General features: G+C 40.8%; 1 long non-coding RNA gene across 2 annotated transcripts in view; it reads right to left on the bottom strand.

Annotated features, from left to right (window-relative positions):
- Positions 1–3,190: 3,190 nt before the first annotated feature.
- The window catches only part of LOC141375909 (uncharacterized), a 50,223-nt gene continuing 29,778 nt past the window's right edge, over positions 3,191–23,635 (bottom strand). For both annotated transcript variants that reach the window (XR_015498356.1, XR_015498355.1), the window contains exons 3-5: positions 10,631–10,910; positions 6,398–6,526; positions 3,191–6,245 (exon numbers count right to left, since the gene is read on the bottom strand). This is a non-coding gene — a long non-coding RNA (uncharacterized LOC141375909). The remainder of the gene's footprint in view (positions 6,246–6,397; positions 6,527–10,630; positions 10,911–23,635) is intronic.

Below are 23,635 nucleotides of genomic sequence, written 5' to 3' on the forward strand. Positions count from 1 at the left end.
ACAAATGACTTCCAAATGTCAATGGTGCAGTAAATTAACCCTCCTGTTGAATCAATGGTCATAAGGACTAAACATGAAAAAAATTAATCTTGAAGTTTGGTGATTTTTTTTTAAATATACCCCAACGTTAGAAAAATTTTATCATTTTCAATTTTCCTTTTTTCATGAGGGCTGTGCAAATTTAGGGTACAATGGATGTCCTTTGGGTGAATTTTGACCCACAGCCTATAAAACCATTTCAAGAGTTCACACTTAGCCAATGATTGATAATAAAGCATGTTTGGCATGCTGTTTCAGGAGAGACCCCTGAGTATAGAAGATCCTTGAGCCTTGGGCTCCTTCCCATTTTACCGGGAGAGCGGGGAGTCCGAGCTGAGGTAGGTCTTGAGAACTCACTAGAATTTGTTTGCTCTGCCTATTCCTTGATTGTAAGGGGTTCGCATTAGGGGTGGCCGATATGACCTTAAATTAATATCACAGTATTTTTCATCTTTTAAACGGTGACGGTATAATATCACATTTTTGGAGGAGTAGCCTGTCCGGTCCCTTTAGTATGTGAAAAAAGTTAATATTTTTTATAATATAAGTAAATGGTAGGTATCTTTAACAAAAAGAGACATGGGAGAGTATTATGCATTCTCAACATATTTATTTTGCCAAAAACCTAAAGATCTTACTTAACAGTGTACAACAAAACACAAATTAGCAGTGTAATAACACAAGAACAGTGTAATAATGTGTGCATTTTACAAAAAACTAACTCTCTTCATCTGAACTCTGATGAAACTAGACATTCAAGTTCTTTGCCAGGAACACCAGCCTGTCAACATTTTCTGGCTTCAGTTATGCCCTGGAGCTTGTTACAATATTGCCCCCTGTGCTGAATGCACGCTCGGAGAGTGAGCTTGTGGCTGGGATGCTTAAGTATTTTTTTGCCAGACGGCTAATGCACGGGAAGTGGGAACATTGGAGACGCCACCACTCCAGTGTATCAGAGTAACTGTCAGCCGTTACCATCAGCAGGTAGCCATCTAGTTCAATGTCAATGCCCTGTTGCATATTCCTCTACAGCGGCCTCTGTCTCTCTGTATGGTTCTGACACTCCACTCATCTCTTTTCAGATAGTATAGGCTACAGACCCGACATTTCTTCACGATGTTTCACTAGTCGTTTAATGGCCACTCCCCTTTCACCTACCATCGGCAAAGCTGATACGAATATGTTTAAATTTTTTATTTACAACAAGATATATAGTAACAGGGCTCGAAATAACTTTTTTACTTGGTTGCACCAGTGCTCCCAACTTCAAATATTTAGGCCTACCCTACAAAAAAGAATTAGCACCACTGCAAATTGTATTTTAAGGGATTTATTTTATCTTAAAACAACATCAATTAGGACTAACAAAAACCAGAAACAACAATCTAACTAAGGCTGAGATGAGACATTGATATTTATGCAATAATTCCGAAATGAATGTCTAATAATTACAGAATATTAATGATGAAAAAGATGACAATAATACTAAAAATGAATTACATTTCTCATTATGATGCTGCCTTGAATGTGCTTAAATGTGAGTTTTCTGCTATACAGTAAAAGGTCTGTTACTTTATGAAAAAGTATGTATGGTTTGCATAAAAAAAAAAATGAAGCATTGCAGTAAGAAATATTTATTTTGCTTTATTGATCCTTTCGAAATTAGTTTATAAAAAAATTTCACTTAACACCACAAAAACTTTGAGCTCACACGTGCACACTACTACCTTCCACCCCCAAACACAATAACCATCTGCTTTGCTCTTTTGCGAATACTGTCTTGCTAAAAACATTTTACACTTACGCTTTAGCATTAACAAATATACACTTTACTTTAATCAAAAACTCCACAATAAAGAGGGAGAACCTAACATTCACGGAGTTTATGGTAAAGATGAGTTGTTTCTTCATGCTAAATAGATTTGAGTGTTAAAATAAAATTTATGTCATAAGAAAATGAATGGCGTATACAGAAAATCTAGAACAACACAAGGGTAACAAAAGAATGTTGACTACTCCCTTGAAAAGTTTAAACAGTATAGCGTTTCAGCTAGCTCAGGCCCGTTAAAGCACATTACATCATAATCCTTGTTTTTTTTTTTTTTTTGGCTGTCCTGACAATACTTGCAAAAAAAACAGCAATCATGCAGAGTTTCAGATGAAGACATACATAAATGATAGAAACTACACTTGCTTCTTTAGCCTGCATAAACTTGAAACTTTTTGTCAAATTTTGCTTTTACACTTGATCTTTCTTTTTAAGTGGGATTTATGAAACAATTTTTTGTAATTGTGTACATGAAAGATATCTCAAATTTGTTGTGTGTTAATCTAGAATGCATAATGAAGTCTTAGATTTAACTGCCTGTGAATAACCAGGAAAATCAAGAGTACTGTAAAATACTGAGGTGTGCCTAAATTATTATTATCTGTGTGAATAGAATGAAACTTGCCATGAACGTTCTCACACAGTGATTATTCTGAATTGTACAAGAGTATCGCTAACTCTTCTGCGTAAAGGAAGTTCGGAATTTAAAGGATTGCAGGCATTAATCTAGTAGCATAAACAATGTTGTTTTTAGAATGTTTGGAATGTATGTGTAGGAGTGGGAAAACAATTAGTTTAGTCCCGTAAAAGGATGCAGAGATTTTGACTGAACTTATTTGGCAATCCCCACATTCTCTCCAATTTTTATACCTAATGATACTTAAAGATAATCTTTCTTTTGATGATGACAGGAACGTGAGACAGAAACTATAATTCCTTTCTTAACGTCTGAACCTGAAGTTTTTGAAGTAAATATGATGATTTTAAACACACACGGCGGATACGCACACAGTTCGCAAGTTTTACTTTTGCACTGTTTTTGCATGCAAATATGACAGGATACAAGTTAATATGCACTACTGTGAGGATGTCCATTATTTTAATGTACATAATAAATCTGATTTAACGTCCACAAACCGGGATTGAAGCATCTTCTTTTGCACAGACATGCGGCTGTAGTGATAAAAGTAAAGTTGGTAAAATCACTGTTATTCATTACAAACATGCACCATATTAAATGTTTTAAACCTGTAAAAGTCCTTCTTGATCATATTTGATGATAAATGATGATCACAGCGAGCTCAGAAGATCTCTTAATCCCAGTTGCTTTGCGCACGTCATGTCTTATTTTATTATACACATTACTACAGAAACATGTTACAGTTTGCTTACAGATTGCTTACAGTTTTTTCCAATTGTTTACACACAATTACTTGTACTTCAGACACAATTTCTACAACATGTGACTGATGCACCAACCCCTGAACCAATTCTGCTAAACTACAAGCACGATTCCTGCTTTACACTCAAATTGCAGGTTTAAAACACACTTTTTTCAAAACACTACACACAATTTTCTGCATTTTACACAATTTTCATGCAGAAAATCTTTTGTTTTCACAAGGAACACACTGTCATTCAAAACTGTAAAGTCAGTTGCCTTACTTTACATAATAACTCATCACATGAGTAAACACTTGTCTCACAGAATTTCAATTTAGAAATCAGAACTCATCTGGATTCTAACTGGTTCACTGCCCACCAACAATTTTTAGTGGTTTATCTCCCTCCATATTCTCCATTCCTCAAACCTATTGAGGAATTGTTTTTCTGTCTGGAGATGGAAAGTGTATGACCGAAATCCACACACACGTATACCCCTTTTCCAAGCAATAGCAGTTGATGCTTTTCATGGCTGGATTCGCCATGCAAGGTGACATTTCCCCCACTGCTTGGCCAGACCAAAACAGAAAAGAGGATGCAGTATAGCTGTTTTTATTTATTTATTTATTTTTTTACTGTGACTGTATTCAGTAAATACTTCTGTTGATGGTACATGTAGACAATGTTATATACAACTTTGTGTTGGTTGGGACGAACACTGTGTACACAGTTTTTGTGGGGAAAATACAGTAAAATGTATTTAGTATTTGTGTGTTTTGTATAAAACAATATTCTGAAATATTTTACAGTGTACTTTTGTAGGCCTATGTACTGTCTGTCTGTAGTAAGTGTAACACTGAACAAAAAAGACTGACAGTAAGTCATTATGATGAATGGTCATTGTGTTTTACATTCAGCACATCAGTGTTCAACTGTTGTTATAAATGTCTATTCATGTGATGGCTTGTGTGTTTCATTTGAAAACAAAATACAATTTTGAGAAGAAATCACATCGTTTTGAACGTAGAGTTTCATTTTTGTGTGTTTTGTGATTTGTGTGTAGAGTTCTGACATTATGAGACCTGCTTACAGAAAATGTGTGTAAACAATTGGAAAAAAACTGTAAGCTAAATTATAAAATTAAGGCTCATTTTGTCAATACACTACACACAATTTACACATCCACACACACAAACAGCAGAACACATCAGAACTTTTGCAAAATAAAAACTTCACAACACTATGAAAAAACACAATTTTAACACCGTACAGAACACACACGGCTCATTCAATATAAATCAGTTTGCTTCATTTAAACACTGCTATAATCAATGTGAAACATTTGTATAATTTTTAACTGACTAATACTGATATAATCAGGGTTTGAGAGATATTGCTATGAAGTCCATGAACATACTGTATTCACCAAACAGTGATAGACTGATAGCTAAATATTGTCTTATCCGAACCAACCATACAACAAATGTAAAGCTTATATATTTAGCTTTCTGGTGATGTATACATTTCATTGTATACAAAAAAAAAATACATAAAACAATTTTCCCCACTTTCATGCTTCCTCTTCCATACTGCAACATTGGCTTATTTATTGAAGATTAATGTTTATAGCTCCTGTAAAACATATTAATTGAAGACAACTATTTATAGCTATATTACTGTAAACATGTTTATTGAAGACTAATAGTTTATACCTATTGCTTTTTTATGTGGTTACAGCTGATTGATGTGTCTACAGTTTTGCAGCAGTGTGTGTGCACACTTGATGGCTGTGTTTAACCAATGGTTCATGTGTGTGTTCATTTGAAGGCCTTTGCTTTGCAATTGCAAGGAAATTCCCTTGTCAAAAGTCAAAAGCATCCAAGTGTGTTTAGTGATTTGCATATCACTGTGTGTAATGTTTTGCAAAAAGTGTGAAGCTGACAATGTGCTTACAGTTGTGCAGATCTAGCCTTGTGCTTTGCTCCTTGCTTTGGTAGTTGTGGGAAAAGTTTCATTTTAGCGTGTTAGCGATCATGAAAAACTGTAATACGCGTCTGCCAATTGATTCGATGGGTGTGGAAACTAAACTACTACATCACGTTGTCGTGGGCCTCAAAATTGGAGGGATTTGGATCCTATTTTAATGTCAGGAAATTTAAAAAAAGAGACTTATTGTCTTTATATCATCCCAGTATGACTGTGGACACATACCTACACAGAGTTCCACCCAAACAGTTTACAAAAGATAATTTTCATCATAGGTGCCCTTTAAGAATGTCGGACAGTGAGAAGGGGGGCGAGACTTTGCGAAGGGTCAGTTGGAACAATGTTCATTCATGGAGCTCTACTAGTTGGTTATCTCAATGAGAGTCCAATTTAAAAAAGTCAATCAGTAACTATGGGGATACAGGAACAAAATCACATGCAAACAAGAGGATACAAACATACACAAAGACAAAAAACAAACATACAAGCAGATCCTTAAAACTGAAAATTAACTCAAAAGTAAGTTTCATATTTTTCCTTCTGTAAAAGGAGTTCATAGTGGAGCAGACGGAGTTAGGATTAAGGATGGCACTTCAGTGGTTTGTCACTTCAGAGTGCAAATAATCAGGGTCATTATATCACAGTTCCATTCCAAACCAAAGTGTTCATAACTGCTATTTTGAAAGGGAAAATTGATGGACACTTCTCTCTCATGATCCTATAGGCAGCATGACCAGCACATTAGATAGGGTATGCAAAGACAAATACACTTCAGGGTCTAGCTTACTGAAGAGAGTGAATTGTAGGTACAGGCTCTTTCTATGGATTCAAGAGTTGCACTGAAGGATTAGAATAAGTAGGACTGGACTGTAAAGATCAGGCAAATACTTGGACCTTTTTTCATAATTAGGCAGAATAAGTTGTGGTCAGAAGAGAGGTTGTTGTCAAGCCTGCTCCAAATCTGATGACAGAGTTCTGGGACGTCATCCACAAAATTCACTATCCACACCTGATAAAGGGACAGAAATCCTTAGATGATGCAATGAAAGCCATTATTCTCCAGAACACCCACCACACGCCAGCTCATTGGTGGAACGGCATGGTGAGGCAAATTTGGCAGGAATACCAAGACCATACCCATTCTCTTCTTAAAGGACATACCTCTTTTCCTTCAGCATGAGACAGGTGCTAGTTCAGACATGGTCCTATTGGGAGCTTGGAACTGGTTTGTCTGTCGAGCCTTTTAAGAACTGGTTTGCTTTTCCGTGAGATACAAAGCCACCGTAGAGCCTGGTTTAATAAATGAGTAAGCCTCAACAATGAAAATTAGTAAGAACCAAACATAAACAAAACATCAACGTTGTTAATAAGTTTTCAAACCTACTTTGTCATCCAAACAGGGCATTTGACATGTTCCTGCAGCACACCATAGTTTTTATGGGTGGAAAGTGCAAGTAAGAATAATGTGTTCATGCAGCACACCTACTAACGTTTTGCACAATAAAACAGTTCAGGTAATAAAACACTCACCTGCTCTTTTACTGTTGTAGAAAATCATAAAAGTAATGATATTTAATAAAAAAAAAAAAATCAATACAAGTTTTTTAAAACCAAATGATACATATTCATAGAAATGTTCTTTTACACTTTTGGCATTTTTCATTGGTCAGGAATCTGCCAATAAAACGGCTTTGGCGTTAATACCCCCACCCCACAGTTTTCACATGTGTTTAAAAAATGCACTAGTGAGTTTTGCTACAGGAGCAGCGCAAAAGTACTAGGATTTCTTGTCTTGCCACATCTGAAAGGCTATGAGTGCCCATTAGTGGTTGTACAGCAAAACTGAAATAAGGAAAGGACATGTTAAGGAAAATGTGTCATTGAAAATTGTGTCATTTTGTTTATGTGAAATACATTTGACTAATATAGCTATTATCTGCAACTTGAATTCCAAACACGGGTGATTCCATCATTGACTATGTGTCACCGAGCTGTAGATTTCAACTTACAAGTACAAATATTGTTAACACTTTACAATAACGGTACATGAATAATGATGTGGTAATATGTAAACTAAACATTTCATTATTAACCCATTCTTAACTACTCATGAACTCCTTAACATAAAACTGTCAATATATGAACGTGGAGCAGCTTATTGCTCTGGTGAGCAACAATCATTTATTCATCACTACAGCTGGAGCTGCTGCTTGAACCATCCATAACAACAAGCATGTCAACTTTGTCTTTTTCTATGTTACAAGCGGGTGTCAGAAGCTTAAAGTTGTGAAGCGCCATCTAACGTCAAGGAGTGATTTTGCATACTCTTCTGCTCAACGCCAGTGAAAATCGATTGGGTTTAAATCGGAAAAAAACATCTTGAAAAACGCTGACAATAAATTAAAACAAAAAGCTTCCCGGTTTGTACGAGCCTTTTTGCATGTCCATCTACTGTGTGTTAACACTGAATAACAATACAAAAAGTGTTCGGTCAACATCAACAGTTTAAACACTGGAGTTCATGAGAAGTTAAGGATGAGTCAATGGTGATGTGCCCCTCCATGTAAAGTCATGACATAATTATACATTACCCGCTCATGAGATCAAGTCAGTTACATTTAGCTTAAACTTAAATGTTATTTAACACATAACTGTATGTACTAACAAGTAATTAAGGCAGCAGTTATTCACACATAAACTCATGTGACTTGTGTTGTAGTTAAGTTCATAATTAGTGTGCACCTTAGCTAATCACTCATACTCATAATAAAGTAATGTTTAGTTTACATATTAATACATCATTATCCATGTACTGTTATTGTAAAGTGTTACCCACATATCAATATGACATATTCTCACAGATATTAGCAAGTTCTTGTGTTTTAATACTGATTTTCCTTTAAACATGTATAAGATCTGCAGCTTTAAAGCTGCTAGCATGCCTTTTGTATGCAAATAATTTTAATCTATGCAAATTTAAATGAAACTTGACATGAAACTCAATTTCCCAGACAAATCTATTGTAGGAATACAGTTTCAACAAGCCTTCAGATTAAGGAAGTATCAAATTGTACGTATTGTAGAAAGTTGTCCAGTTATGTAAACTATGCTGCTCCTAGAAGGACTGGAATTTGTGTGTAGGTGTGAGTAAGCACAAACAGTTCAGCCATATTTTATCTGCGCTTATTCGGCAGTCCCCACATTCTTTACATTTTCTTAGTCAATGACATATCTAAACAAACAATTTCATGTATCTTGCAGATAATTTTCCCTTGATGACAGAAATGAATAACATAATCTGCATTTGTACCCTTAACATACAGCATTGCATGACCCATCATACCGTTATGGTATATAATGCTATGGCAGAATGTAATGCTATGGTAGAAAGTATGTACACTCACCGGCCTCTTTATTAGGTACCGGGCTGGACTAAACTTTTGCCTTCAGAACTGCCTCAAACCTTTATATCATAGATTTAACAAGGTACTGGAAATATTCCTCTGAGATTTTGGTCCATATTGACAGGATAGCATCACACAGCTGCTGCAGATTTTTAGCAGGGGATGGACATGGTTAGCAGCAATACTCTGTAGGTTGTGTTGTGCTCAATTGGTATTAATGAGCCGCATTTCCACTATCGGGCCAGTGCGAGCCAAGGCTTTTATCGGGCCGGGCCGGGCCGGGCCAATCGCCCGGGATGAGTAATGAGGCCGAAATTATGTCGCGTTTCCACTGTCGGGCCAGTAGCTCGCAGCGCGTCACGCAAACATCGCCCCCGGAAGGTCCCATGAATCAAATGTCACACAACCCACCCACTTCAGCGGGAATCAGGCAGATAAAGCACACCATCACATCATCACGAAACCATTAAAATGAAGAAAACAGAAACAAATTACACGTTACTGTACAGCAGTACAGGATATGTCTATACGCACAGACCTGTGTATTTCCATTCATTACATTTGATTACTCGCCGACCGACTGTTAGCTTTGTGCATCGAGTAGTCTCGCCACTAACGGAGGGACCCAGCAAAGTGAGCGCACCATCCATAACACAACGCCACAGAAATTCTCTGTTATAACTCGGTATGAAATGTATTTTATAAAATCCTTGTTTTGATAGGCGTCATGTTAAGTGTTTCAGCATAAGGGCAAGTAGCCTAATAAAATATAGCCATATTTGTTGCGCTCAGCAGCTATTCACTAAAGCTCTTCATTTAAAGTTTCATTTATAAATGCAACCACATCATATAAGCACATAAACATTTGTTTGAGGATATAGAACACATTTTGTATTTGGGCTAGATTCTGCTTTCGCTCACCCAAAAATGCTCTGTTTGCACGATTTAATTAATATCATCGTATCCAAATACTTTATTAATAATATTTCAAACATTCTCCGGTGTTTATTGTTTTTAGAAAATATTTAAAATCTTTTTTTTTTTTTTCAGATAGGTCTTTGTAAAATGAAAGTTATATGTGGCTTTAAAACTGTTTGATTTATGTATTGTATATAGGCTGCCTACATTGTTCTAGCTAGCTTTTGTTTATTTTATATTGGTTTATTTATTCAATGTGATTTTATTAGCCTATATCCGATATTTGTAATTCTTTAAATTATATTTCATTATAGCTTAGGCTATTTTATCAAGATATGACACTATATTGTTTATAGTCTACGAAAGTGGGCACGTAATTTGTTAAGTTTTATGTCTTTCTGTTGTATTTATATTGTGTATTATCTCCAAAATAAAAATAAAAAAAGCCGCTCGCGGCATCAACAGAGCTTTGAAGGGAGCGCTCTTTTGCTCGGTCTCACACACACATACAGGCATCTAAACGTGCACAAATACACCTTTTAAACTTCAAAAACTCTCAACAACCTTTACTGTCTGCTGTGTCTTTAATATGGTGTAAAGATTATTATGCGTTCTTAAAACATCAAGGAGGACGCAGCAAGGATCCTTTCGATAGTAACTTATAAATTAAAACTGTATTATTTTATGCAACAGCCTTACATTTAAAAGAAACATAAAGGTGATAATAGGCAAAAAGACCCCAGCCTATAAGGCTAGATGTTTTCTTTCCCTTATTTATTTATTTGTTTGGCACATGTACTCGTGTACGATCAGAATTCTGTGTCCGCCTCTCCTTTCACTCCGCTCCGAAGCCCTAGTTGGCCCTTTTTGGCCCAAGGTATTCAGCGGGCCGAAAAAGGCTGGCCGATGGCCCCAAGAAAGCCCCGCTTTGGCCCGATTAGGCCCCGGTAGTGACAGTGGAAATGCGACTGTCCTTGGCTTGCTCGCTTTAGGCGCGATGGTGGAAACGCGGCTATGGAACCAAAGTGTGCCAAGAAAACATCCCCAACACCATTACACCACCACCACCAACCTGAACTGTTGATACAAGGCAGGAAGGATTCATGCTTTTGTGTTGTTGATGCTTAATTCTGACCCTCCTTCTGCTGCTGTAGTCCATCTGCCTCAAGGTTCAACGTTTTGTGTGTTCAGAGATGCTCTTCTGCATACCTCGATTGTAAGGAGTGGACATATGAGAATACTGTTGCTTTTCTATCAGCTTGAACCAGTCTGGTCATTCTCCTCTGACCTCTGGCATCAATAAGACATTTGTGCCCACAGAACTGGATCAAGGACTGATCATTCCAACAGATCTGTAACAAAGGAATGTTTGATGTTACTGGCTTTTAAAAACTGTTATTGACAGAGACATTTCGTTTATGTATTCAAAACGCCTGGAATGAGATCCCACAACCTCTAAAAACAATACCAACACTGAGACTTAAAAAAAAAACATCGTCATCTGTTGGTTAACTATCACTGTAGTCAATGAGATTTTGTATGTTTGGTAATTGTTTGTATTGTTCTCATATGTTGATGGATGAGATGTTATGGGTGGCTATATGTTTTTATATTCTGTAGAGCAGGAACCTTCTGAGAAACAACATTCATGCTAAGTCAGGCTCGATAATTTTTTTCCCATGTTTTAAATTAAATAAATTAATAAAACATTTTACCTTTAACTCAAATTCAACACAATTGCTTACACAAACTACAAAATATTTGCTACAAGTTGGTTGACAACCATACATTTACAAATGCAGCCACTTGAAAAAAAAAAAATCAACAAAGGAATGGATGTTGAAAGAACTTTGAAATATGATACTATTTAGCTGAAACACCTTTCATCACTCTTTGCAGATGACTTGTCTGGGCACTGTACCTGTCAGAATTGCTTTAGGAAATGACAGTAACTTATGACTAACTTTGTCTTCATTTTTAAATACTGACTTACAGTACATTAGCTTTGACACGTACACACAATCATTTTGTCGACAGATAAGTATGAATAATGAGTTCTTTATTATGATGATATTTTACTTATTGGATGTTACTTGGGTCGCACTTTATTTTAATGGTCCGTTTGTTGAATTGAAGTTACATTGCATTTACATGCCAACTAATTCTCATTAAATTATACTGGCAGTAGACTTTTAGGTTGGGGTTAGGGTTAGTGTAAGTTGACATGTATTTGCAAAGTTTCTCATAGTCGGTCTGTTGAGTGAGCAGTATCAACAGATATTAAGCAGACAGTCTACTAATACTCAAATGGACCATCAAAATACAGTGTTACCATTACATGTCTTACTATTTTTGACCTCTTAATATTTTGTCTTAACGCACTCTTTCTGTGATAGGTTTGACTTCTCTTTTCAAGGCTGCTCTGACATTATTCACTCGCTATATATACTTGTTTCAAACCTTTTTTATTATAGTTGAAATAAAACAAATAAGACTTTCTCCTGAATAAAAAATATTATCAGACATACTGTGATTATTTCCTTGCTCTGTTAAACATAATTTGGGAAATATATATATAAAAAAAAAATTTAAATTAAAAGTATTCAAAATTAATTTTCACAGTATGTCTGATAATATTTTTTATTTATTATTTGTTTTATTTAGGCTAGAATACAAGCAGTTTTTAAATTTTTTAAAAGCCATTTTAAGGTCAAAATTATTAGTCCCTTTTATTAAAAAATAAAAGCTATATATTTTTCCGATAGTCTACAGAACAAACCATTGTTATACAATAATTTGCCTAATTACCCTAACCTGCTTAGTTAACCTAATTAAACTAGTTAAGCCTTTAAATGTCACTTTAAGCTGTACAGAAGTGTCTTGAAAAATATCTAATCAAATATTATTTACTGTCATCATGGTGAAGATGAAATAAATCAGTTATTAGAAATGAGTTATTTAAACTATTATGTTTAGAAATATGTTGAAAAAAATCGGTAACACTTTATAATAACGACACACTATAAATCATTTACTACGCATTAGCATATAGTAAATTCATTATTTGTTAAGCATTAACTCTACATTAATAAACATTAGTAAGCAGTTTATAACTGCAGCTACAAATGTTGTGTTCTTGTCTTATAAGCATTTATATAATGTGCTTAATAATTATATTAATTGTCTATTCATCTATTCATTATTTGAGTATTCATACTTTATAAATCCCTTATAGATGACATGTAAAGGCTCAGTAGCAAATGAACAATAATCGTTACAATCTTTCTAAAAAAGTTAAATTACTGTAAAGTTCAAACATTGCTAAATTGCAGGAGTGTCAAAATATGACATAAAACTGGATAAAACAACAACAATATAATATTTTAACAGTATAATAAGATGCAATGTTTAAACTCTACAGTGATTTTAGATATAAGGTTGCAGATTTATTTTGTACAGTTTTTTTTCTATTTATGAAGTACAGTTTTAATTGAATAATGTATTTTATGTCAATTTTCCTGTTTAGAATTTAACTGAGCCTTTATTTGTAATTTATAAGGGATTTATAAAGCATGAATAGTCCTCACTTTAGATTAGGTCACAAAACTGCATGAAGTTGAGTTAATAAAGCATTTATTAACATGCATAGTAACCATTAATATATGCCTGAATAATAAGACATATAAATGTTGATTTCAATAGTTTATTAATCATTTACTAACTCATTCTGAATGAGCCTAAAACCCCTCAACTACTCTTAAATATAAATGATTTGTAAATAATGCGATACTTAATTTAGTAATGAAAAATAAATCAGGGCAAGGCAGTGGCGCAGTAGGTAGTGCCGTCGCCTCACAGCAAGGTCGCTGGTTCGAACCTCGGCTCAGTTGGTGTTTCTGTGTGGAGTTTGCATGTTCTCCCTGCCTTCGCATGGGTTTCCTCCGGGTGCTCCGGTTTCCCCCACAGTCCAAAGACATGTGGTACAGGTGAATTGGGTAGGCTAAATTGTCCGTAGTGTATGAGTGTGTGTGTGAATGTTTGTGTAGATGTTTCCTAGAGATGGGTTGCGGCTGGAAGGGCATCCGCAGCGTAAAAACTTGCCGACAAGAAAATGAATGAATGAAAAATAAATCATTAACAAAGTATGAAAGTACAATAATTAAGCACATTTTAAATATGTTTGTAAGTCAAAAATACAGCATTAGTTGCAGTTACAACCTTCTTAATTATGTTTTAATTAATGTAGAGTTAATGCTTAACAGATAATGAATTCACTATTTAAATATCTTATAAATCTTTACATATATATATATATATATATATATATATATATATATATATATATATATATATATATATATATATATATATATATATATATATATATATAAAACATGATATCTCTAAAGAAATGGAGTCATCTGTTTTTGCTGTGTGGAGTTTTTGACCAGTCTGTATAGAAGTACTGAATTATTAAATATTTTTGCCCTATATACTGTATTGTGCCACTTTGGCATCTGTAGACATCTTTCCTCTTCATTAAAGAGCACCTGCAGATCAACTACCTGCATTTAAAACAGCCAATGAAGTAAACGTATTGCCATGACTTATTTTAAGTAGTTTGTCTTATTTTCTTGGCATCTACATCAGCATTCCATCTAGAACTACTATTATCTGTGCAGTTTACTCAGTTTGTTTTACTTCTTCTTTAACTGGAAGAGTCTCAGTTTTACCTCTGACTTTCTTCCTATAAAGTCATGCAGTGTGAAACATCCTGCTGTATCCATCCTATGGTGTAAACAGCACTGACAGAACTCTACCCCAGATAGTCATGCAGTGTGAAAACTACTATTTTGAAAATCATGCAGCTCAGCATTAGAGAACACTATTACACCATCTTAAGCTGTTTTTTTTATTTTTAAAGTTCTACTGAATATCCCCCTGCAGCACTGAGACCGAGGATGATTGTGTGCTGAAGGCTCCTCATCCTTCCATTATATTTTCTGGGTCTAGGCATTGTGCAGAAGCTATACTATTTTCAATGACTGTTGACTTGCTCTCAAATATACCCATTTGTAAGTTATTTTCTTTATGTATTGCATAATTTCCATCCATATACTCCAAGCAATGATGACCTTCTTAATATATTTTCTGTTCTGATCTGAAGCTGATCTAGGCAAATAGCCATGAAAGCCCCAATCAGAGTGTCACACGTAAATAAAGTTCTGGTGAATCCAAGTGCGAGTGATACAAATAATAATTTATTAACAAAGTCAAAACAAAAGCAAGGAATGAGTGCGGTCCTAGAACTAGGAGAAACAGGGCAGGAATCAGGCAGGAAACAGGGTCCAGTAAAAACTCCTTAGGTCCTGAGCACAGACAAGAAGCACCATAAGCACAAGTAACGAACTGACAATGAACACTGAACACGTAGCACATATATAGGCACGATGATGAGTATCAGCTGGTGAACAATCAATCCAGCTGAGTACCTGTCATGACATGTGACCAAAACAAATACACGTGGGCCACAAAAACAAAACAAACCCACATTATCAAACAGACACTCCGGAAGAGCGCACAAACCTGCAACCGTGACACAGAGGCTGTATTTTTATAAATTCATGATGTAGACTTCTTACAAAGTATTTTACAGTAGTTTAAAAATACAAAAATACAAGACACTGAAGTATTTTGATACAAAACATTAAGCCATTTTCATAAACCCTATCAAATACAAATGACAAAATACAATTTTGTGTTTAAAATTAGGGCTGGGTATCGAGTTCGATACTTTTTAAGCACTGAACGAATCGTCTCGATACTATTGAGTATTGAAAAAATAATTTCCGTTCGGTACCAAATTTCGATACCCAAGGGTATAATCTTGTCAACGTGCCTGGGTTAAATGCTGGTAATTGGCTGCAGCGAGGCTGTCTTGAAAATCAAAAGTTTACGGCGGTTACGCCCACTCGTTCAGAGCTTGTCAAATGTGAGGCTGTAATGCGTACATGTGATATGAGGATTAAAGCGCGATGGCTGGGACTCTGAAAGGTAAACAGACATAAGCGCAAGCTGACGGCCCTTTTCCACCTCCTCTGCTTCAAAATCACCTTAAAGTTAGACGAACTTCGTGTTGTAACTTTTGCTTTTTGTCGCTAATAATACACGCACTGTGGGCTACACAGAGCAACTTTATTCTCTCTAAAACAATGCGCACACACATTAGAATTCAGGGCCATGCCATTGCATAAACTGCGTGGGGGTAAATCAGGACTGAACCATTCTCTGCTTAAACAACACTTCGCATATTTAGCAGTGGCTAGTGTGGCACAGATGGCAAAACTCGCCAAACAGATCCGCCACTTTTGACGCTCATAAACAGTGATAAAGTCCTCATGCTGCAGGAATTATGAGTTTGCTGAAGGTGCGCAGCTGTCGTGCAGTGAGGCGTCTTTAATAAACTACGACAGTTTGCGTTCACTGAACAGTAAGAATGATTAATAAATCCATATGAAACAGCCCCTTAAAAGTTACGTCTCGCTTTCAGTTTCAGGGTTAGGCGCGTTTTTCATTTGCAATTTGTTGCCTATATTAGATTTTTTTGCTTGTCCGTTTGGCACGTTACAACAAATCGGAATTGGGCATCAAGACCTGACAGTGTAAACGGGGTTTGTGCGGTGTAAATTTATTAATCATTTTTGGACCTAACGTAGGCTGTGTAACGTTTCGATGGCTTTAAATACCTAGCTGAGTTGATACTAAAATGCTTTAAGGTTAACAGTAAATGATGAAGTTTACATCACATTAAACATCTTATTTAAATGTCCTTATCCTTGGCTGCATTAACAGTTTAGCTTTCATGTTTTGTTCACATTAATGTTATAGTCTCTGCTCCTGCTGAAAGGTGAATGCCACAGGGCATTTACAAATTTTATTTTCAAAGTAAACAAAAATAACTTTATTCATTGATTTATTTATGGGAGGATCAGAAAGCTCTTGGATTAAATACAAAATATCTTCATTTGAAGATAATTAATGACAGAATTAAATTTTTTGGGTAAACTAAACCTTCAAGCAGCAGTAAGCCTCACAAACACGTAAAATTGATTGACTTAAAACTGCTTGAACTTTATTAAAACTATTTGTACTAATATATTGTGTTAACTACACTTTGTTCATTTTGTGCTTTTGTTCCTTTGTTTATTGGTCTTAGAGATAAGCCTGCTGTGAAAAGTTTCCCAAACATCCTGAAAAAATAAAACCAACATTTCTCAGAGATTATGAGTTATTTAATCTTGTTAAAATATATTTCTTAAAATAAAAGTATCGAAAAAAGTATCGTTCGGAACCGGTATAGAATTCAGGGTATCGGTATCGCAAATTTTGGAACGATACCCAGCCCTATTTAAAATACATGTATCATAAATACTGCCTATCCGTGTATGCGCTATAGTTCCAGTCTGCATCTTTCCTGTTTGTGAATATCTTTCTGCCAAATACTCATGTAACTTTACAATAAATAATATCGACAAAGTATTTATTATAGGTGGCATGGTGGCTCAGTGGTTAGCAAGTACTGTGTTTCCAAGTACTGGGTTGCGGCTGCAAGGGCATACGCTGCTTAACACATGCCTTAATAGTTGGCGGTTCATTCCACTGTAGCGACTTCTAATAAATAAGGGATTAAGCCAAAGTTTTTATGTGATGATATAGGGGCACTTTGCTAAAATTTTCTAAAAGTTCAACACTTTAGTAATTATTAATGATAAAGGAAAAACCAATATTATTTGCAGACAGATAGGTAGAGAGAGACACACACACACATGCTGGCCTGTAATTTGAAGCTCTTAACATATGGGAAATTTTTCAATAATTTGCTGCTGCTGTTTCTTGAAGTGCTTACTTTTCACGTTTCCTTTCCTTTTTGCTCAACCAGACCACTTTCCCTTCCTCTTTAACCACTTGGGCAGTGAGGCAGAGAGGACATAACTTGAACAATAGTGCCACATGACTAACAGATAGAGATTAATGATTGTTATCGTTATTCATTCATTCATTTTCCTTCAGCTTAGTGCCAGGGGGACGCCACACCGTAATGAACTGCCAACTTATCCAGCATATGTTTAACGCAGCAGATGCCCTTCCAGCTACAACCCAATACTGGGAAAAAACCATATAATCCCACATTTAGTTTATTCAATTCACCTTTACTGCATGTCTTTGGACTGCGGGGGAAACACAGTGGTAAAAAGTACATCCAATCATATATCCATATTCTCAGCATAAATTATTTTCAGCAAACTAACTGGCTCTTCATAAAAGGAAACCAATATAGCTGAAGTGGTCATGTCCTGATTCTTGAAGAAGTGGGAAATGCTCAACTGGACAAGACATTCATTCATTTATTTTATTTTCAGCTTAGTCCCTTTATTAATCCTGGGTCGCCACAGCAGAATGAACCACCAACTTATGCAGCATATGTTTTATGCAGCGCATGCCCTTCCAGCTGCAACCCATCTCCGGGAAAAATCCATACACACTCATTCACACTCATACACTATATGAACAATTTTAGCCTACCCAATTCACCTGTACCGCATGTCTTTGGACTGTGGGGGAAACCGAAACACCCGGGTGGAAACCCACGCGAATGCAGAGAGAACGTTCGAGGTTACTAAAGTAACCCTTCGTTCCCCGAGGAGGGGAACGGAAGCACTATAAGTGGATTTGATTGTTAAAATCCACGTATTGGGAGGTTCGGTTCAGAAGCTACTCGTCTGAAAGAGTATTGAACGGGCCATTTAAGAATGAATTGGCAGCGCAAGCCTGCGCAGGTGAGCGGCATAAGCAATCAACTGAGTATGTAAGCTCACCTGGCGCCAGCAGACGCTATCCTTTTTAAGCTGAAGAGACTTTTAACAGCTAAGGGACAGTCATTATGGCGAAGGAGTATAGTGCTTCCGTTCCCCTCCTCGGGGAACGAAGGGTTACTTTAGTAACCTCGAACGTTCCCCTTCGGGGGGAACTCCAGCACTATAAGTGGATTTGATTGTTAAAATCCACGTATTGGGAGCCCATTGAAAGCGCCATAATGACTGCACCTTACCAACACCCACCATGAGAGAGCGGTCAGGCAAGCGTGACGCACCCAGATCATGAGAGGCGTGGTCCTCCAACGTGCCCTTGGCCCTAACTTATCCCACTTCAAAAAGAAGTTTTACGGAATAGGTATCTTTTTTGGGAGTTGCTAGCGTCTAGATAATTCTAGGAATATACGACAGTACGTTGGGAAGCGTGCCATCCCAGTAGGGAGGACGCTGCGGAGACCATCCGCATCCAATAGGGGGAAACAAATGGGATTACATATGGACTAACCCTGAAAAGGGGGAGTGCGCATAAAAAGGTGGTTAGCAGATAGGGAAAGCACGAGTCCGCCCAGGGGGGGAACTTAACCGTGGCGGAAAAAGCATATGGGGATCACCAACGGGGATCGGCCATAGCAGGCACCTATACCCAAAACGCAGGCTGACCAGCGGGCAGACCTACTACGTAATGGGCCAGCAAGTGACTCCTCCGCTGAGTCAATGCTGGGGGCCTCGGAGGAATCTGCAGGGCTCACCGAATGGGGAACTTTACTGACAGACAGGAGGGTGCACATCTCTCCGTGTTAGGGAAAAAAGGCACCGCAAGCGTGTACAACACCTACCGAGTTGTTTCCTCAATCACCAAAGGTACCTAACACCCTTGAGGAAACCGGCTCCACTCGCAGATTATAAAATCTTGCAAATGTGTTGGGTGTCACCCAGCCCGCAGCTCTACAAATGTCTGTTAAAGAAGCGCCACGCGCACACGCCCAAGAGGATGCAACGCTCCGAGTGGAGTGCGCATGCACTCCCGGGGGGCGCGGCTGGCCTCTGCTCAAATAAGCACATGAAATGGCCTCCACAATCCAGTGGGATAAACGTTGTTTAGACACGGCACTTCCCTGCTGCCGTCCGCCATAACAGACAAAGAGCTGCTCAGAAGATCTAAAGTTCTGAGTACGGTCCACATAAATGCGCAGAGCGCGAACTGGACAAAGTAAGGACAGGGCTGGGTCTGCCTCCTCCGGGGGCAGCGCTTGCAGGGTTACTACCTGATTTCTAAAAGGAGTAGTAGGAACTTTGGGCACACAACCCGGGCAGGGTCTCAGAATAACGTGAGAAAATCCCGGCCCGAATTCCAGGCACGAGTCACTGACCGAAAATGCCTCCAGGTCCCCGACCCTCTTAATGGAGGCCAACGCGACCAGCAGAGCTGTCTTCAGGGACAGAAGTCTTAAAGATACTGTGTCGAGTGGCTCGAAGGGATCAAATCGCAGGCTCGTGAGAACGAGGGCGAGATCCCAAGAGGGCGTGAGAGGGGGGCGAGTTGGATTAATTCGCCTAGCGCTTCTGAGGAACCGGATGATGAGGTTATGCTTTCCCACGGTGCCGCCAGCTACCACGTCATGGTGAGCGGAGATGGCAGCAACGTAAACCTTGAGAGTGGAGGGCGACAGCCTGCTGTCCAGCTTCTCTTGAAGGAAAGAGAGCACAACACTGATCTGGCAAGATCGGGGGTCTTCTCTGCGAGAGACACACCACTCAGTGAATAGACTCCACTTCAGGGCGTAGGCGCGCCTCGTGGAGGGGGCTCTAGCCTGAGTGATGGTATCAACCACCGCGGGCGGCAGGTTACCTAAGTCTTCCTCGCGTCTATGGACCACACGTGGAGGTTCCAGAGATTGGGACGAGGGTGCCAGACGGTGCCTTGTCCCTGAGAAAGTAGGTCCTTTCTCAAAGGGATCTGCCAAGGGACGGCCGTCGCAAGGAGGGAGAGATCTGATATCCAGGTTCGGTTGGGCCAGAGGGGCGCAACTAACAAAACCTGCTCCTCGTCCTCCCTGACCTTGCACATTAACTGCGCGATCAGGCTCACTGGGGGAAACGCATACTTGCGTACGCCCCGAGGCCAGCTGTGGGCCAGTGCATCCGTGCCGAGAGAGCCCTCGGTCAGGGAATAAAACAACTGGCAATGAGCATTCTCGGGGGAAGCAAACAGATCGATCTGGGCCTCCCTGAATCACGCCCATATCAGCTGGACAGACTCGGGGTGGAGTCTCCATTCTCCAGAGTGAATCTGCTGCCGTGAGAGCACATCGGCTGCACGGTTGAGCATACCTGGGATGTGAATGGCGCGCAGCGACTTCAGCCGCGGTTGACTCCAGAGGAGCAGACGGCGGGCGAGCTGAGACATGCGGCGAGAGCGCATACCCCCCATGCGGTTGATATACGCCACCGCCGCCGTACTGTCCGTCCTGACCAGCACGTGTTGCTGCCCCAGCGCCGGAGAAAAACGGCGGAGAGCAAGGAACACTGCCAACAGCTCTAGGCGATTGATGTGCCAATGCAGCTGGGCACCTACCCACAGGCCCGCAGCTGCATGCCCGCGACACACGGCTCCCCAGCCTGTGCTGGAAGCATCTGTCGAAACAACAACATGACTGGACGCCTGTCCCAGAGGCACACCGGCCTGCAGGAACGAGGGGTCGTTCCAGGGTCAGAGGGTGCGGCAACACAGCGCAGTAACAGAGACTCGGTGTGTGCCCGCATGCCATGCGCGTCTCGGAACTCGATCTTGAAGCCAGTGCTGAAGTGGTCTCATATGGAGCAATCCGAGCGGCGTGACAGCCGCAGCGGAAGCCATATGCCCCAGGAGCCTCTGAAAATATTTCAGTGGGACCACTAACTTGCTGTCGAGCTCCCTCAGACAGTTCAGCAGCAGGCGAGCGCGCTCTCCGGAGAGGCGCGCTACCATGGTGACCGAGTCCAGCTCCATCCCGAGAAAAGAGATCCTCTGCACCGGGGCGAGTTTGCTCTTTTCCCAGTTGACCTGCAACCCCAATAGGCGGAGATGCCGGAGCACCTCGTCTCTGTGCGCAGTCAATTGCTCCCGAGAGTGGGCTAAAATCAGCCAGTCGTCGAGATAATTGAGTACGCGGATGCCCGCAAGCCGCAGAGGCGCTAGGGCACCCTCCGCGAGTTTGGTGAAGACCCGCGGAGACAGAGAGAGCCCGAAGGGGAGGACCTTGTACTGCCATGCTCGACCTTCGAACGCAAACCGCAGAAACTGACGGTGGCGTGGAAGAATGGAGACATGAAAATACGCGTCCTTCAGGTCTATGGCTGCAAACCAATCCTGAGGACGAACGCATCGGAGGATGTGCCTCTGCGTAAGCATTCTGAACGACAGCTTGTGAAGGCAGCGATTTAAAACGCGCAGATCTAGGATTGGCCGTGACCCACCGCTCTTTTTGGGTACGATGAAGTACGGGCTGTAAAACCCTCTCTCCATCTCGGCTGGAGGTACCGGCTCGATTGCACCCTTCGCCAGGAGGGCAGCAATCTCCTCTCGCAAGACAGGGGCGGACAGGGGATTGACCCTGGTGAAATACACGCCCGTAAACCTGGGAGGCCGTTTGGAGAACTGTAGTTCGTAGCCGAGTCTGATCGTGCGTATGAGCCACCGCGAGGGGCTGGCCCGCGCTAACCAGGCAGGCAGAGCCCTCGCTAATGACGTCATCGCAGCAATCGTTGACGTACCCGCGGAGGGGCAGCGAGGAGCGGGTGTGCTGATCCGGGGAGCGCGAGGGTCCCACAGAAGAGCTGGAGGAGAGCGTTTCGCTCTGGCTCCGCACCCTGACTCCTGAGAGGGGGCTTGGGGGCTGGGAGAAGGGAGACCGTCCCTCCAGCGCCCGAGAGCCGCTGGCGGAGCATGCAAGCCCTGCGAGCTGAGAGGCAGCGCGTCCCAGACTGGCGGGGCTTGAGCTGTCACATCCGGGGAAGGGAGAAAATGCTCTTTGATCGAAACTTTGGTGGCACTGAAAAGTACCGTTGGATTTTGGGCCCCGCCCTCCAGCGGGGAAAGAGCAAGTCTCCTCTTCTCCGGATGGCCTGTCTCAGGGACGTTTCGCGGTCCGTTTACCGGACTTAGCGGCGCCCTGGGCAGGAGGGGCTACCGGCTTTCGGCGTGCTCGACGCGCTCGCTTCGCCGGAGGCGGAGGCAGGGGCGGGGCATCGGCCGTTGGCGGGCGCCCTCGGCGAGGAGCAGCGGAGGTGGATGGCTCGGCCGGGGATGGAGCGGGCTTACGGCCCCGCCGATAGATGACTTTGCCCATTGCATCCGACTGCTCCTTCACCGCCTTGAACTCCTGGGTGAATTCACCGACGGTGTCGCCGAACAGGCCAGCCTGGGATATGGGCGCGTCAAGAAAGCGAACTTTGTCGACATCGCGCATATCTGCCAGGTTTAGCCAGAGGTGGCGTTCCTGGACCACAAGTGTGGACATCGTTCTCCCCAGTGCGCAGGCGGCGGACTTAGTGGTCCGGAGAGCATAGTCGGTCGCCGTACGCAGCTCGTATAACAAGCCTGGGTTAGACCCACCCTCGTGCAGCTCGGCCAGCGCCTGCGCTTGGTAGCGCTGGTAGGTGGCCATCGCATGCAAGGCGGAAGCTGCCAGGCCTGCAGTCTTGTAAGCTCTAGCTCCGAGGGAGGCAGAAAACTTACAGGCTTTGGACGGGAGACGGGGCGGACCACGCAAAGCGGGGGCGCCACGCTGACAAAGATTGACCGCAATGGCGCGCTCCACCTGCAGGATCGCCTCATAACTCCTGGCAGCTCCACCATCCAGGGTGGTGAGGGCGGAGGCGGACACAGCGCGGGCAGAGAAAGGTGCCCTCCAGGACTGCGTGAGCCTACTGTGCACTTCCGGGAAGAAGGGGATGAGAGGCTTCGAAGGCTTCGCCTTCTGATCCTCTACGTAACACCCATCTAGTCGGTCCGGCCGCGGGGCTGGGGGATAAATCATCTCCAACCCGACGGCCGAAGCAGCCCGAGAAAGCACGGCCAACATGTCCGCTTCAGGATCCGTTTTGACGGCACTCGCTTGCCCAGAGGGGGCGAGCGGGTCCGGATCATCGTCGGACAATGAAAGCCCACCCTCCGATGCCGCGGAGGACATCTGATCTCCGGTGTCAGCGAGCGTGAGAGCTAC

This window comes from Danio rerio, chromosome 8 (genome assembly GCF_052040795.2).
Source record: "Danio rerio strain M-AB ecotype USA chromosome 8, GRCz13ab, whole genome shotgun sequence".
Lineage (NCBI taxonomy): Eukaryota > Metazoa > Chordata > Actinopteri > Cypriniformes > Danionidae > Danio > Danio rerio.